The 17,827-nt window shown below is 38.2% G+C and overlaps 1 long non-coding RNA gene across 1 annotated transcript; it reads right to left on the reverse strand.

Annotated features, from left to right (window-relative positions):
* Positions 1–1,168: 1,168 nt before the first annotated feature.
* LOC122458946 lies at positions 1,169–14,871 on the reverse strand. The gene is made up of 3 exons (XR_006279312.1): positions 14,859–14,871; positions 5,701–5,705; positions 1,169–1,479 (listed from the first exon to the last, which is right to left on the reverse strand). It is a non-coding gene; the product is annotated as an uncharacterized LOC122458946 (long non-coding RNA).
* Positions 14,872–17,827: the final 2,956 nt, after the last annotated feature.

A 17,827-nucleotide genomic window follows, 5' to 3' on the forward strand; every position in this document is an offset into this window, starting at 1 on the left:
GACCATCTGAAATGGCTGCCAGCAGAGTTGTGAGATATTTTTAACACCACAGTGCTGGAAGTGGTTAAGCCAGTGGGAAATCTTTAACATTCCTACTCTGTTAGTTTGGGTGCTAGCCTCGCTCCTCCTGAGGTGTGAAGTTTCTGAATATTAAGATACCCACCTTACCAATAACCCAATTCCTTCTATCACCACTAATACTCAGAGGACTTACTATTTCCCCCAACACCCACTTTAAGGGTTCACATTGATGTAATCTTTGTCTATTGAGGGCTGTATGGAACTCACATCAGAACCCATCAGTAGCTCAGCCAAGCGATCACTGCAAAGATGATCCCTCTCATCAGGGGCTGTGCAGACCTCCTCTGAAATACTCCCCTGCCTGAGTGGTGCTCCTGTTTTAGGAATTATGCAATCCAACGGATCATCTCAAAATGAAATTCTCTGAGGACTGTTTTATTTTTAATGTAGTCAACATCCCAATCCACACAATACACAAGAAACAATCTAGTTAGATTAACAAAGTGAAGGATTATGGTAGGCATCATAGTTCTTAGAATACACATGAAGTGTGATTACCAACCTGAACTCATGTCTGTACATAAATATTCTGCATGTTTTACAGTATGTGCTGTCATTGGTACTTCTGTGTGGAGTAACCTAAACTGTGTCTTTTCACATTCAGTGTTGCTTTCAGGAGGCCTGCTTAAAGTTTACATTCTCTGTTCTCAGAATAGCAGCCATGTTAGTCTGTATCCGCAAAAAGAAAAGGCGGCCTTGTGGCACCTTAGAGACTAACAAATTTATTTGAGCATACGCTTTTGTGAGCTTCCGATGAAGTGAGCTGTAGCTCACGAAAGCGTATGCTCAAATAAATATGTTAGTCTCTAAGGTGCCACAAGTCCTCCTTTTCTTTATATTCTGTTCTTTTAAAAAAAGAAAAGGAGTACTTGTGGCACCTTAGAGACTAACAAATTTATTAGAGCATAAGCTTTCGTGAGCTACAGCATCCGATGAAGTGCGCTGTAGCTCACGAAAGCTTATGCTCTAATAAATTTGTTAGTCTCTAAGGTGCCACAAGTACTCCTTTTCTTTTTGCGAATACAGACTAACACGGCTGCTACTCTGAAATCTGTTCTTTTAGTAAGAGTCCTTGGAATCCATGGGGTGACACTAATAATTTCCTCCTTATTGCCTCAGTTTTGTAGCTTTTTCTAATTAGGCTCCACCTTTGCACAATCTTCTCCAGGTTGACATTTCTCTTTCATTTTTAAATGTAAATCGGGAAAATTCATCATTACTGCTGATTTTAATTTTTTTTTTTTTACGTTTCTAAAGTGCTTCACCTCTTTTTCAAATGCAGTGTCTATTGCATTGTGTTGCTTTTAATGGTTATGTGAAAAGTTCACAAGTATTACAGGAACTATCACCACTTTCTATTTCAGTGACTGACTGTGGTTCACATTAATCTGTTCTCTACTGTGCACAACACTGAAGGTTTGAATTTATCTTTTCCTCTGTCTTCACCTTGCACAGTATTAACCCACTTCCAGCTCATTCATAGTGAAAATCTATACTGAAGTAATATATTCTGTTCTACTCTGTTCTGTTGAGGTTTTTGTACTGTGCTCATCACCACAGTATCTGAGCACCTTCCAGTACTGCATTAAGCAATGTGACTAACATCTGTCACATGTTTGTTCTGTCATCCTCTCCCCAGGGGAAGAAATGTGTGCAGTGGAATGTTTTATATATATAATTAACATGTCTGTGTATATATTTGTTAGAGAAGGCAAGGTCAAAGAAACGCACCTTGCACTTAGGTGGTGAGGTTTGTGGTGGTCCTTTGTTCCTTAGATATTTGACTTCATTCCACAGTTTTAGGCTGACCTCCAAGAAAGATCCATCTCCTGCACAGACAAACTTTAGCCTTACTGTAGAAAGTCCCATTGTGCCAGAAGAGCAAAGTAGTTGACCTGGAGCTTTATTAAATTTTCAGAGATCTTGAATCCATGCTGTTTGAGTGCCTTGAAGATAAGAACCAAGATTCTGAACTTGATTCAAAGTCAGTGTAGGGAGTGGAGGACAGATTTGATGTGATCACAGTCAGTGCCAGATTAATCTTTTGTGGGCCTGGTGCCCAGACTGGGGCTCCACCCGCACCCTGCCCCAACTCCGCCCTCTCCCCCCTGCCATCCCCCGCTCGGCCTCTTCCCCCCAAGGCCCTACCTGCCACTCACACAGGAGGGAGAGGGTGGAGAAGAAGGTAGGGCCTTGGGGAAAAGAGGCCAAGTGGGGTCGAGGCCTTGGGGCAGAATGCAGGCAGAATGGGGGGGCGGGGCCACAGTCTGGGCACCATTGGCACCATTGTAAATCCAGTATGGCTCACAGTACCCAGCATTACTGAAGAGACATGCTGCCGTATTATGTGCTAGTTGGAGTTACCTAAGTGCTGAAGACTTTGTGCCTAGGCACATTGCATTGCTATAAACCAGCAAAGGGTAATAAAGACATGAATAACTGAAGCCAGGTCATTGTTCATCAGAATGGGATGGAGTCTCCTCGCTAGCATGAGATGATAGAAAGCATTACTCTCGGATACTGCTGTGGGAGAGCTTACTGTCATGAGGAATCCAGAAGCATGCCTAGGTAAGAACTGAATTGCCCAGTTGTGGATTTGTACCTTCAACCAAAGCAGCCTGCACCATGACTGCAAACACTTCAAAAAATAGAATGAAATTCCTGAATGGTTTAATTGTACAAATTGCAATTCCCATTATTGTGGAACTCTGCTTATGAGTAATATTTTCTCAGGAAAAAATGAATTGAATGTATAAATTCCACTGGATTAATCAAATGTATCGATTTTAACAGGAGGAACTGTGTTTAATGAGGAAGGTACTACTCAACAGGAGCAAGAGTGGCAGAATCTGGTCCTTAATCGTGAAATCTAGCACAGGAGCTAGGTGAGGTAAGAACAGCTTTTGGGCATCTTGCTGAAACTGCAAGAATTTAGGAGTTTGGTAAAATTTTGCTGTTAAAAATTCAAACAGTTTCAAATACTGTATGTGCTATATAATTGTTTTAAAATACCGATGTATCTTTAAATCAATGTGAAATGAAAGAAAAATTGGGTAAGTATGACAAGCATCAAGGCATTTGGCAAGAGGAGATGATTTCTCTCTCTCTCTCTGAATTTATACTGTGCTTGTCAATGTGATGTAAAGCACCAGAATAGAGGATTAACGTGGTCTGTATTCCATATAACAAATTCGAAAATGGAGCACGTTTTTGTTATGGGCATGTGGGATACAAAGACTATGCTTCTCCATAGCAGAGCTGGGAAAGTGGTTTTTGCTTACTCACTCTTTCTCATCCTTTGTGCCCCCAAGAGGGACACACTATTTCACTCTTGTTCTCATGTAGCCTTCCTCCTCTGTTACTGTAAATGTCTTCTGGTGGTCTTATCCTGCTGTGACTGAGCATTGCAAGATGTTTCACCTCTCCATGCGTAAGTCCATGAACCAATTAGCGCTCAAAGTAAATGATACATTTAGTTTGCAGGGCATTGGGTTCAGACCCAGGTCAGCATGCTCAGAGCTTTCAGTCAATACGAAAAAAATATAGGCCTGCATTATCAGCCATATTGATTGGGAGAGAGGGCTTTTCATTGTTATTTCCTTTTTAAACTTACTTCCTGCTGTGATCACCATTGTCACTAACTTGGTATCCCTGTTCACTGCCGACTTTCTCAGTAAAACAAAGGCTGGCTTTAAATAAGCACTTGAAATGTTTAAAAGCCTGCATCGCCTATTGACTCTTTATGGAATTTTTTTTCTGTACATATGTGCATATCTGTTTTTAATGAACTTGAGTAAAGTATTCAGTAGATGAATCTAGTCAGCTTCTATTTTCTCCTAAAGTAATTGCAGTACTTTGTTGTAATTTTCTGACATTGTTGGCCAAATTGTGCCGTTGCTGACACCCAGTGAAGGCTGTGAGGCTATACAGATTTACTGAGGGCAGTGTGTGTGAGTGTAGGTGTATTTATATCTATTTATACTGGTTGAAAAAAATTGAATTACTTTTCTCCAGGAATGTATGTCCTTTTCTTCTCCCTATTTTCTGTTGAAACAATTTTTGATTCCTCCCCCCCACTTTTTTTTTTTTTAGTTGCTGTAATCTAATCTATATTGTGCAATATGCAAACAACTCACTTGGTCATGTTTCTTCCTCCTTATTACCCAAATAATCCAATTGAAACCAATGTAAGGGTGGCAAAATGTGGCCCTGTACAAAGAGTGGGTCACATTCATCTCTGTTGCACTGGCTCAACCGTATTGACTTGGACAAAGAGACTATCCATAAGAATAAGTCATATGATGGATATTTGAACGTGTAGTGGGATTAAAAAGTCAGCACTCTGTTAAGATCCTATGAATTCCCATTTGTTTTATATGATGATGATTTACATTATACTATTTGTTTGTGAGCCATCTCTCTCTCTCTCTCACTCACACACACGCATACACACACAAAAAGAAAAGGAGTACTTGTGGCACCTTAGAGACAACAAATTTATTAGAGCATAAGCTTTCGTGAGCTACAGCATCCGATGAAGTGAGCTGTAGCTCACGAAAGCTTATGCTCTAATAAATTTGTTAGTCTCTAAGGTGCCACAAGTACTCCTTTTCTTTTTGCGAATACAGACTAACACGGCTGCTACTCTGAAACCTGTGATTATACACACACACATTACCTTGATACTTTCTTTTTCTCATATGCAATCTCAGTATTATTGTTTGTTTATGACCACAGTAAAAAAAATTGCACAAATGTAAGTGAAAGGAGCATTTATCCCAGACTTATTGATATATAACTATATTAATTTTTAAGTGTTAAAATCAGCAAATAGGATCCCATTTGCTACTATTACAACAGTGCAAATCCTAAATAGCTCCAGTGAAGCAGATTTATGCCAGATTTATGTTGTTGTTGTCTTGTCTCGCAATTATCATATCAGGCCATGGAGTTCAAGAATGAATTCGGCAGTCCGTGCTGAGGCCTCTGCAAGAGCTTGATACAAGGTGTCCAATCTGAAAAGCTTCCCTTTCCTTATGATATTACATTCAAAAGCATAGGCAAGTGTTAAAGCCTGCTCCTGACACATCTTGCAGAGTGGATACATCTTGGACTTCTCTCTGATGATTTTAATTCCTGCAGTGTGCCCCATTTATAATCTCATGATAGCAGATGTTATTTTCTGAGATGCTTTGATATCAGTCAAAGGCTCTTTCATCTTTTGACCATTTATTTCAGCTAATATTTCCCTTAATAGGGTGTCAATATCCTCAATTGTTGTGAAAAAATTCATAGGCAGGAGTTGTTGACCAAGCTGGATGAGCAAGCATCTCAGAGAGATGATTCAGAAAAAAGCAGAAAGCCTACAAGGAGTGGAAGATGGGAGGGATCAGCAAGGAAAGCTACCTTATTGAGGTCAGAACATGTAGGGATAAAGTGAGAAAGGCAAAAAGCCATGTAGAGTTGGACCTTGCAAAGGGAATTAAAACCAATAGTAAAAGGTTCTATAGCCATATAAATAAGAAGAAAACAAAGAAAGAAGAAGTGGGACTGCTAAACACTGAGGATGGAGTGGAGGTTAAGGATAATCTAGGCATGGCCCGATATCTAAACAAATACTTTGCCTCAGTCTTTAATGAGGATAATGGCAGGATGACAAACGGGATAATGGCAGGATAACAAATAGGAATGAGGATATGGAGGTAGATATTACCACATCCGAAGTAGAAGCCAAACTCAAACAGCTTAATGGGACTAAATCGGGGGGCCCAGATAATCTTCATCCAAGAATATTAAAGGAATTGGCACATGAAATTGCAAGCCCATTAGCAAGAATTTTTAATGAATCTGTAAACTCAGGGGTTGTACCGTATGACTGGAGAATTGCTAACATATTTCCTATTTTTAAGAAAGGGGAAAAAATTGACCCAGGTAACTACAGGCCTGTTAGTTTGACATCTGTAGTATGCAAGGTCTTGGAAAAAATTTTGAAGGAGAAAGTAGTTAAGGACATTGAGGTCAATGGTAATTGGGACAAAATACAACATGGCTTTACAAAAGGTAGATCATGTCAAACCGACCTGATCTCCTTCTTTGAGAAGGTAACAGTTTTTTTAGACAAAGGAGATGCAGTGGATCTAATTTACCTCAATTTCAGTAAGGCATTTGATACGGTTCAACATGGGGAATTATTAGTTAAATTGGAAAAGATGGGGATCAATATGAAAATTGAAAGGTGGATAAGGAACTGGTTAAAGGGGAGACTACAACGGATCATACTGAAAGGTGAACTGTCAAGCTGGAGGGAGGTTACTAGTGGAGTTCCTCAGGGATCAGTTTCGGGACCAATCTTATTTAATCTTTTTATTACAGACCTTGGCACAAAAAGTGGTGTGTTAATAAAGTTTGCGGATGAAGCTGGGAGGTATTACCAATACAGAGAAGGACCAGTATATCATACAGGAAGATCTGGATGACCTTGTAAACTGGAGTAATAGTAATAGGATGAAATTTAATAGTGAAAAGTGTAAGGTCATGCAGATTAATAGGGATTAATAACAAGAATTTTTGTTATAAACTGGGGACTCGTCAGCTGAAAGTAACAGAAGAGAAGAAGGACCTTGGATCACAGGATGACTATGAGTCACCAACGAGATATGGCCGTGAAAAAAGCTAATGCGGTCTTGGGATGCATCAGGCGAGTAGGATAAGGAGGTTTTAGTACCATTATACAAGGCACTGGGGAGACCTCATCTGGAAAACTGTGTGCAGTTCTGGTCTCCCATGTTTAAGAAGAATGAATTCAAACTGGAACAGGTACAGAAAAGGGCTACTAGGATGATCTGAGGAATGGAAATCCTGTCTTATGAAAGGAGACTCAAAGAGCTTGGCATGTTTAGCCTAACCGAAAGAAGGCTGAGGGGAGATATGATAGCTCTCTATGAATATATCAGAGGGATAAATACCAGGAAGGGAGAGGAATTATTTAAACTCAGTACCAATGTGGACACAAGAACAAATGGATATAAACTGGCCATCAGGAAGTTTAGACTTGAAATTAGATGAAGGTTTCTAACCATCAGAGGAGTGAAGTTCTGGAACAGCCTTCCAAGAAGAGCAGTGGGGGCAAAAGACATATCTGGCTTCAAGACTAAGCTTTATAAGTTTGTGGAGGGGATGGTATGATGGGATAGCCTAATTTTGGCAATAAATTGATCTTTGACTATTAGCGGTAAATACACCCAATGGCCTATGATGGGATGTTAAATGGGATGGGATCTGAGTTACTACAGAGAATTCTTTCCTGGGTGTCTAGCTGGTGAGTCTTGCCCACATGTTCAGGTATGGTGGGATCAGGAAGAAATTTTCCTCCAGGGTAGATTGGCAGAAGCCCTGGGGGTTTTTCGCCTTCCTCTGCAGCGTGGGGCATGGGTCACTTGCTGGAGGAGTCTCTGCACCTTGAAGTCTTTAAACCATGATTTGAGGACTTCAGTAGCTCAGATATAGGTTAGGGGTTTTTTCAGGAGAGGGTGGGTGAGATTCTGTGGCCTGTGTAGTGCAGGAGGTCAGACTAGATGATCATAATGGTCCCGTCTGACCTTAAAGTCTATGAGTCTATCCACAAGGGATGAAATCTTAGCCCCAATGAAGCACTGCAGTGACACCAGGATTTTACCTTAGGGTGGGAAACTTAAAAAATCTGTAAAAAAATTTTATTATTATTATTATTATGGTGGTTGGTTTTGTTGTTGTTGTTTGTTCAGGCTGAGAGTGATTATCTTTTGAATTTTCAGCATGTGGACCCAAGGAAAATATTTCCTCTTTAAACTGCATGAAATATCTGGGAGCAGAATTATTACACAGTGTCTAATATCAATTAATCTAATGTAATAATACCTGTCTGCCACAAGCTGCCAACATTTCACATGGAAGTTAAAATCCTCCATCGTGTGTCCCAAATCCGTGTAATATTATTGATTGCAAATGTTTGCAGTGGGATATCTCCATTAAGAGAGAGAGAGGCTTACACATATATTTATTTGTTGCTTTTCATAATTAACTTTAAAAACATGAGTGGTTCCCCTGGTTTCAGTGGGTCTATAGAGGGATTTCAATGATGCTTGGTTTCAATGGGACTATTCGTGTGCTTCAGATTAGGCACATATCTAAGTACTCAACTGAATCAGAACCTTACTTTGGACCAGACTTAGAAAGTGTCATAAGAAGACTGGCCAGCAGTGATGTTTTCCACATGTTACAGCCCCTGCCCTTGTTACTCCATTCTTCAACTTAAGCTTCTACCAGCCTGAGAGCCAGAGTATACTATGCACAAATCTGGACATCTATGATGGCACTGTACTAGGCCTCAATCATCCAAGGAGCTCTGTACAGTGGACTCCTGCATGCATGCACAGCCCCACTGATGTTAATGCCTACAAACTGCTCCTGGAAGGACTGGGGTAATCTGTAATTTAAAAGACCCATTTATATATAATATACTTAAGTCTATCCTTTTTTTATAATATTTCTGAGAACAATTATTTAAAAATGAAGATCTTGCCTACATATGTAAATAGGCATTAAATTCAGTTCTTCCAGGTTTATCAAATCATCAGAACATTTTGATGATTTTAATCTATTTTGAAATTGTTAGAGAAGATATCAATAAGTTTTTTTGAGAATGAAGAATAATATGAATCTGTTAAAATAGTGTAAATGATATTTACTGTGTATGAATTGCCTGCCCTCCCCTAAGCCCATCAAGGAAGTAAGGTGAGGTGAGGTGTTATATCTCATAAGATTCTCTTCCTGTGCCAAAGTCTTAAATAAATAAAATCTGAATAGAATCCAGCACATCATTTGAAAAGAACCTCAGGCCCCATGCATAACCATACTTTTATAGCAGTCAATTGGTAAAGATGCCTTTAGACAAAAAAAGCCCAGACAGTAGTAAATCATAGTGTAGCATAAATCAGGGGACAGCTTGTCTAGTTAGAATTAAAAGTGAGCATCATGGTCAGATAAACAGCTAACAAGTCAAAATATTTCTGGAAATACTTTTTCAACTGCAATTGCATCCACTCATCATCAAATATTAGACTGTTATTGTATTAATTAGTAACTGCAGTGCAAACAGATAAGAGTTGGAAAAAATATAGCCTATAAATAAATCATAGACTTTCAGGCTATACACAAGAAGCCCAAATAAGAACTACACCCATAAATCTTAAAGAAAAATACATCCCACAACTTCCCAAGTCCCGAGCAACATTATCCAGATCATAAGTCCATCAACCTCTCCAACCAGATGCCATCTCTCCTTTCCACCTTCTTTGAAGGAGACTGAGATGTTATAAATGAATATAATAAGCCCAGTGAATGTCCTGAAATAGAGATCACCCTGTTTAAATACCTCTGATACTACCTGAAAAATCCATAATTTCCTTTAGTTTATTTTAGTTTAATAAGGATCATCCACTAGTTTGGGAGAATGGAGGTTAGTAAAATGTATTCTTTCTTTAAAGCTCTTTGGCCAAGATTTTCAAAAAATGGATGCCTAGGGTTGGGTCTTAAATCCATATTTAGGCACCTAAATAAATTACCTGATTTTCAGAAGTGCTGACCACCCAGCAGCCTCCACTGAAGTAAATGGTAGCTGCTGGTTGCTGAGTACTTTTGAAAATCAGATCACTTACTTAGATGTCTTCAGACAAACTTAGAAGTTTACCTTTAGACACCTCTTTTTAAATAACAATCTCTATCCCCCAAATCTCCGTTGATTTCCAATTCCAGTAAAAGTAGATTGTTGTAACTCTCGCACCCTTTTGAATATAAAAAGCCTTTTCATTCTGTGTATATCTTCATTGATTTCCTGGAATGACACAAAGGATAAATTTGGCCCAGTCTCTTTAAAATCATGCCTATAATTTTGAGCTGCTGAAGGCAGCTTTATGGGAAAGGTGGGCTACAAAAGGTTGGGGAGGGTTTTGTATTTCTTCTTTTTTCTTGGTTTACTTTAATTGAACTATTGACCTCACAAAAACATCCAGCTTTCCATGAGTTTAAAAGTGGCTCTTGGTGACTGAGCTTCGAAACATATATGGTAGAACCCCAGTTTATCTTGGAGGCTGTTCGTTTTTTTTTAACTCACTGTGCTGGAAAACACACCAATCTTGGGAAATCAAGCTAATGTCTCCCAGCTGTGCAGAGAAAGTGTGAACAGCTCTGTCAAATGAGCTACCCCCATCTTTTTTTTTCAGACAGCATCTTATACTAGAGCAGTCACTTCACATTTGCCATTTGAGCAGTTGCGATATAACTGCTGTTTTATTGCCTATAGGAGAGTTTCTGTGAGGAATCAGACACTGGTCTTTCAGCTACCGTGGCCAAAAAAGGTTTTAGTCACAGGACTCTATTACTGGTGAATGAGTAAGGAATGCTGACAGGATAACAACAGAATATGCACATAAATTTGTGGCCTAAAGGTTGCTAATTGACCAAGTGGTAATACGAGGGGAAGTATTTTCTAGCCTTGAAACTCTTTACCCAGATAAGTACAATAAATGCCATCAGTTAACCCTTTGAGTCCAATGACCCAGTGCTGCCAGGGACATGTCTGGTAATATAGACCCTCATGCTTCCTAATTGGTGGTGATATATAGAGTACAGTCATATGTGCAGAAAAGTGTTCCTTTGTTGGATGCAAAAGATGTCTCTGGGTATTTAAAGGTTAAACACAACATTTTAAGTGCATAACTATAACCACTTAAAACATTTGAAAAATAAGACCTTTTATAATACAAAAGCAAAAGAGCAGTCAAGGAAGAGATTAGAACAATTTAAACTGAAATAAGTACATGTTTTAATATTAGTGACATCATAGCAGAATTTTTGGAAGTCTTCACCATAAATTGCTAACTTTGAGCACTCAGCAGTGACATTCCAGTGGTCTGCTGCATACCATCCATCCATCTCTTTTGTGGTTGTCCGATATTACAATTAGTTTCTACCATTCCCTCCATAATAACATTCTCAAGGTTATGTCCATTTCTACACTTATGGAACCAAAGTATGTAAATTAGTATCTTTTGATTTCGGACATCAGGGTCTGTTTCTCTCCAATAATACTTCCAATATAAGCATGTCTTTTTTTCCATCCTGGAGATGCACAACAAAGGTCTTTGACAGCACCACATTTCAGAAGCTTAATTTTTCTTCTTGTCAGCAGCTTTAACTTCCCACAAATAGAGGAATAAAATTCCAGAAGATTAGAGGAATGTACTTTAACAGTAAATATTTCTCATGTTTTATCTAGTTCTTTTCACTATTTCTATATTGTCACAAAACCTCAAAATATATATTCTGAGACAACTCCCACATCGTACGTAATCCCATACCTACTCTCAGATCATGGCACTTACCAGATTTAAAAGAAAGATCTAAAAACCATGAGACCAAGTAGGGATACATATTTAAATAATAAGATAGGAAAGGTGAGGAAATACAAGCTATCATCAGACTTAAAGCATTTTCTGTACTTTTTTCTGAGTATCCATTAGTTCAGTTTGTTTTGTGATACCTGGTTTCTTACATTTTAACTTCCAGGCAGGATATTTCTGCTATTGGGATTCTATCTTTTGTTGGGGTTCCCCAAAAACCTCTTCCACTTGATTCCCTAAGAACTCAGTTCAACTCCAGTCTCATCTTTTAGGTTCCTTTATTTGGCATACAGCAAAGCTATTCTGAATTGATCAAAGTCAAACATCAGCAATGGCTATAGAGTGTACCCCACATCCAAAGTTACATGGCAAAATTTTTCCTTGTATACATTTTTACCAACACTAAGAATATGTGCATTCCTAACTATGTATTATATAACACACTTCATTTTTGGCTTGGTTATTTTTCAGGAACCAATCCCTGTACGGCATGCTCTGTCCATGTGCTGTTCATATTTCAAGTTTATCTTGTTCATTATCCCTACTGTCAGAGTGTTCCCCCTTATCTCAGTGCAGACATTCTATCTCTAGCCTATTGATTCATGTACCTTCCCAAACATGCCCACTAAAACATGAGGCAAATCACTTATGACAAGTTACTCATGCCTAGGCCTATATCGCTAATTTTCTAAATCTAAGAAATAAGATATCTGCACCAATGTGTACAGAGAAGAACATATGATCATCATGTGTTCTTTGTTTCCTGTTGTCTTGGAAAAGGCTGTCAAAAGACCAGCCAGCCACTGGAGTGTTACCACTCAAGTGTATCAAGGCCAGATGCTGCTACCCTTACTTACACTGACCAGTACATTATTCTGTCATCAAATTCCACTGAAATAATGGGATTACTCATCTAGTAAGGTACTAAGCACATATAGTAAGAAAGGCAGAATGTAGTCTTATGAAAGTTGTGATTAATTTACAAAGTCTTTGTCTTCACTGACCCAAAGGTACTGGGGAGGAGGGGGTGCGTTTTAATAGTGAGATAACTAATTCTGGTGTTTAGAAGCAAAGTCTTAGGAACAATATATATTAGGCTATTGTGAAGCCAGCTCAATAGCCCTAGTGCACCCATTACCATAGTATTTATGGATAAAAAGTGAAAAATTCTCCTGCTCCCAATGAAAATCTCAGAAAATGACATTTATTACAATGCTATAGTGTAAAAGGGGATTGCCCCTATTGAAAATTATTGCAATTGAAATAGATCACAAATTTTAAGGAGAAACCATCATTTTAAAACTACAACTTAAATTTTAAAGGTCTTTCTATTGAAGCACCAAGTCTGGTAACCTTAAAAGCCAGCATTACCTTACATTGCATTAGATTACATTGCTGACTTTCAGATGTCTGTTACCCATATGTTCATCCAACACCGTGATACTTCTCTATTTGAATTGTTTTATAGGGTCAAATCCTGGTCACCTGTGCAAAGCTAAAGAGAAAAGGTGGTCATGAGTAAAAGAATTCTCTTACCAACCTAAATGTAGGGCATGAGACATCATACACTTGGATATAGGTACTAATAGCCTGTGGGCAAGAGTGACCACTATGGCCCTCTTTATCCTTGTCCCACAGGCTTGGCTATGCATGAGTTCTGCTGCGGCACACCCACAACACTCTCTCCGTAGTCATTCATAGAGCCATTCTGTCACATGGGGGTTATTGTGTGTGTCCCATGCAGAGGAAGCATTGTGCTTTTATTGCATTTTGGGCATTGCCCAAATATCATACTCTGTAGATATAGTCTAATGCCATTTATAATATGTTTCCCTATCATATTGTTATTTGCTTTGGATTGCTTGTATTCATATATTATTAATCCAAATAAATTATATTATTATCCACTTCATCTATACTTCTTAGGTTTGGATATCTTACACATCTTTAAAATGAAGGCAGTTAATGTGCATATAAGCTTCTGCCTTTGCCTTTATTTGTAACTTTATTTGTAACTTTGCATGTAATAAATATAAAATTGGCAGGGCTGTTATTTCTCGAAAAGAGTATTAATTATCCCTCTTTTGAAATACTGCTATTATGTTTAAACAGGACAAAATATAACTTTGACTTACACATTCCTAATATTATTAGGTTTATATCAGTTCTCCTGAGCTGATGGGCCTTCTGCAGTGCCTGTACACATTTAACTTGGGTCCTTTTCTTTCACCAGGGCTCCAGAACTGGTCAGTCGGAAATTATACTTCTTATATTTGGTTTAATTGGTTTTGGTTTCTACATTATAATAAATTTAATCAGATTATGGTCACTTGACTCCCCCAGAGGCTCAACTCTAATTTGCTCCTACTGCCTGGTTATTGGTTAACAAGATCTAGACATGAACCATTCCTGGCAGAGTTCCCTACACATTAGTTTAAGAAGCCATCATTTGTTATATCCATCACCTCTGTCTTCATTCAGTCACACCTCCAAGGTTTCCTAATTATACAGGAGGCAGAAATTCCCTGTATCAAATTCCCCTTATCCATGTGTGCCATCTTTATCCCATCATATATTGCACATCACTCTCCATCCCTCATTTATCCTAGGGGGAAGGGAGGTCAGTAACATACTATACTCAGTATAGTTTGCTTGCTATGTACTGTACATCACCCTAGTTATAAACCTGTTCAATCACTATCTGATATTTATTTACATAAACTCACAAAACTTACACTCAGATAACTTTAAGAGTATGGCAAATAGGCAAATTAATAAATCAGAGTTGTTTCTGATATGTCTTTTTATTTTTAAATATTGCTGTGCTTCACTATTGCAAAAGAAGATATATGTAAAATCGATCAGGAGTTCTAGTCCTACTTCTGCCACAGCCATCTTGTGTGATGTAGAGCAAGCTCTTTAATTGTGGCTTAAAAAGGGAAGAAATTTGTCTTTCCTGCTTGCTTTTAGACCTTTTTTTCTCCTGGAAAACATACTGTACTCCATGATTGGTCACTCCAGCTCCCAGGATCCTTCAAGGAGATGACCAGCAAAAACAGGGAAGAGATAAACAAAAGTATTACTAAAGTTAAAAAAGTTAAAAATTCAATAACAAAAAACTCTACATATGAAAAAAACACAGAGGTGGTAACATGGAAGGCTAGTTGACATAGATATGTTTGAGCAGGCTGTAAATGTAGGAATAAGGAGGTCAGCATTCAAGAATATAAGTATCCGCAAGGGTAAATATCAAAATATTGATTCAAAATGGTAAATGAACAATTTAAAATGAGTGATTTTTCATATGAAGTGAAAACCTGACTTCTCTGAATTCTTCACATATTCTGTGTGCTTCTCCCCCTCTCATTCTGGAAAACACATTTTCTAATGTTAAACATTCTTCTTTTTTTTTTTTAAGATGTCTCTGCCTTGCTAATCATATACAGTACTAGGCTTTTGTAGATTTCATTCCTACTCCTTAGCTCCTTAAAATTATCTTTCCTCCATCACTGAGCACAATTTTTTTTGTTTTTCCAGGTTTCATTAAATATAATTCCAGACAAACAGTGGTGGTGCTCATCAGCTGGTATTTGTATATGAAATACTGTATTCTCACCATCATTTACAATTGTTAAACTAATTCTGTCTCCTTTCAGTAGATTAAGCATCATAAATACAGCTATCCTAATATATAAAGCAAAGCAAATCTTCACAACAAAAAATCAAAAAACAACTGGATCACCCTCTGCATGTAGAAGAGCCAGAGCTGCACAAGCTTCAGCTCTGGCAAGGAAACATGGAATAACGGAAACATGGAATGATTTTAGGACATCCTTCCTCCACTAAAGCCCTTAACAGCCTTGTCTGTGGGTTTCATGGGGTGTAGTTGAAGCAGAGGGGGATGATGGCAGCGAATGGTCATTCTTCATAGTATTCTCTTGTGTGCAAACCTGTTGCATGACCATCTGTTCTCGGGGGATTTGGAGGTGACTGTGGGGATCCCATGACAACACAGTTTATAAGGGAGCAGTGCTAAAAGGGAAGGAGGTCAATGGAATATTCTTTCTCTATCCCCTCATCTGTGCAGCTCAGGGTGTGTGGAAGTTTCCTATGTAATGGAGAGCACTTCCCCTGTCTTTAACATAGCCTTTTGAGGTGATAGATCTGCTTTGTTCCCCCGAGGGAATTCTACTAAATCCCTTCTACCCCAGAAAGGATAATCAGTGAGCAGTTCATAAATTGAAATTCAGAATTTTCAAATTTCCTGTTTTGTTTTTTTAATCCACGCAGGTAAATTAGATGCAACAGAATTCCAACATGAAAAGTTTTATTAAGGTGGAGGTAAAGTTGCAGGCAAACAGTGCTGTCTAGGCATCACTATGCTCTTTCTGAATGTGAGTTTCAAATCCCAAACTCAGCAGTTGGAAAACAGTGAAATGCAGAGTTCAGGTGATACTTGTTACACATAGAGACCTTAACTCGATCCAATTTGGAGCAAGTGTAATACAGTGACAGCTTCTCTTGGACTTTATATTGTTTGGGACATTTTTGGTTTTTACATCTGTTTGTATCTTGGTGCAAACCCAACACTATTTTATGTACAGTTTCCTCTCACTGACAGGTGTAACTGGGTTGGGAGTATTTTAGCAATCTTAATACCCTGCCAAGTTTAAAAAGCTCCATAGTTTCTTTGTACCCTCATGACTTTTCCATTAAATTATATAATAAAGGCTAAATTTGGTGTTGCAAGTCATGTACCTCAATCTTTACTTCCATTTGAAGAAGCTGGCTTCACTCAGTAGACAATGAAGTCATCATCTAATTTAGTTCTTCAAACAAGTTCTGGCAATCTAACACTCATTTATTCCTTGTTTTTTTGTTGTTGTTGGGGTGGTAGTGTTGGACTGAGTAACTGCAAGGGAATCCTTGAGGATATCATGGGCTGTTTAAAGTCACAAGACCCAAAATTGCAAATCATCGTTTATGCCTCAATCACAGACATGCAGGTAATCCCATCTAGTTTAATATTTTCAGAATCAAGCATAAAACTGTTTCTGAAACACACTTCTGCAATAACCCTGATTTTTAAAAATTGCATTGAGTGCATTAAAATTGTGTTGCTCTTCTTTGAGGTTTATCAACCATCATTGTATATTATAGTTTTGAGAAAGTGCTAGAAAAAGTGAAGACAGAACTGACCTCTTCTAGCATTTCTGTAACCATGGGGCTCACACAAGCAGCTTAGCATCTGCCGGCACATCTTTAGCAAGTTGGCAGCGCCAGTGCCCTTTGCAGGTTGCAATCAAACCTGCCTTCTACAGCAGCCTCTTTCTGGCTGATTAACTTTAATGTAATTTTAATTAAAAACCACAGTGTCAAAGGGTTTAGCTGCTCGAGAAATGAGCACAGATTGTGGCACAGTGGCAGCAGTCACTTGGAAAATGGAAATGCATCCTGACAATATTGTATAGGGGCCAGATAAACAAAGCTGCAGCTACTGTACCTTGCAAAAAGCTGGGAGAGACCATCATAGGAAGGAGTCTTATTTACAAATAAAGTATTCAGCTGTTCTATGACTTGCCTGTTAGCATTTTGAAATACTTTAAATCATTGTTTTAGATATCTAAAAGAGAAATAATTGTCAAGAATTGATTTCAACCTTTTCCTTCCCAATTGTATTATTTGTTCAGTGAGATTAAATATACACATGTAAATTATATTTAGCAACCATTTTTTTTACACAAAGTATTTGCCTCACAGTCTAAACTAATAGAACTTTTCTCCTTAGGCTATAAAGAAAAAAAAATCTAAGACGAAGTTTTTCTCAAGGCTGAAAGTAGGTCTTATTTTAGGGAGTGTTTTGCTTTTATTTGCTTCTTGTCCCTTGAAGCAAATCACAAACATATTTTGCTACTTTAAATTCTTCAGATCTTGATGTACATTTTGAGAATGGAAAAAAAAGTCCTTTCTTTAGCAGCAGGCTGCATGAGATATTAGAGAATTTCATCCCACTGATCCCAAGTATAGATATATTTGTTCAAAGTGATTTTACACTGAAGTGTCTGTGAAGCATGTTTATTTCCTAGATGTGCCATGCTCTTGAGTAAACAAAAATGTTCTAGAGTTATTAAATGTCTCCATCTTGGGAGAAGGTTCTCAATTTTTAAATCTGTCCTCTGAAAACTTCTCTCCTGTTCAGATATAATGAGGGCCTGATGCAAAGTCCATTGAGTCAATGGAAAGATTCCCACTGACTTATATGGACTTTCGATCAGGCCCCAAGTGACTACATTGTGCAAGGGAGCAAA

This window comes from Dermochelys coriacea, chromosome 2, assembly GCF_009764565.3.
Source record: "Dermochelys coriacea isolate rDerCor1 chromosome 2, rDerCor1.pri.v4, whole genome shotgun sequence".
Lineage (NCBI taxonomy): Eukaryota > Metazoa > Chordata > Testudines > Dermochelyidae > Dermochelys > Dermochelys coriacea.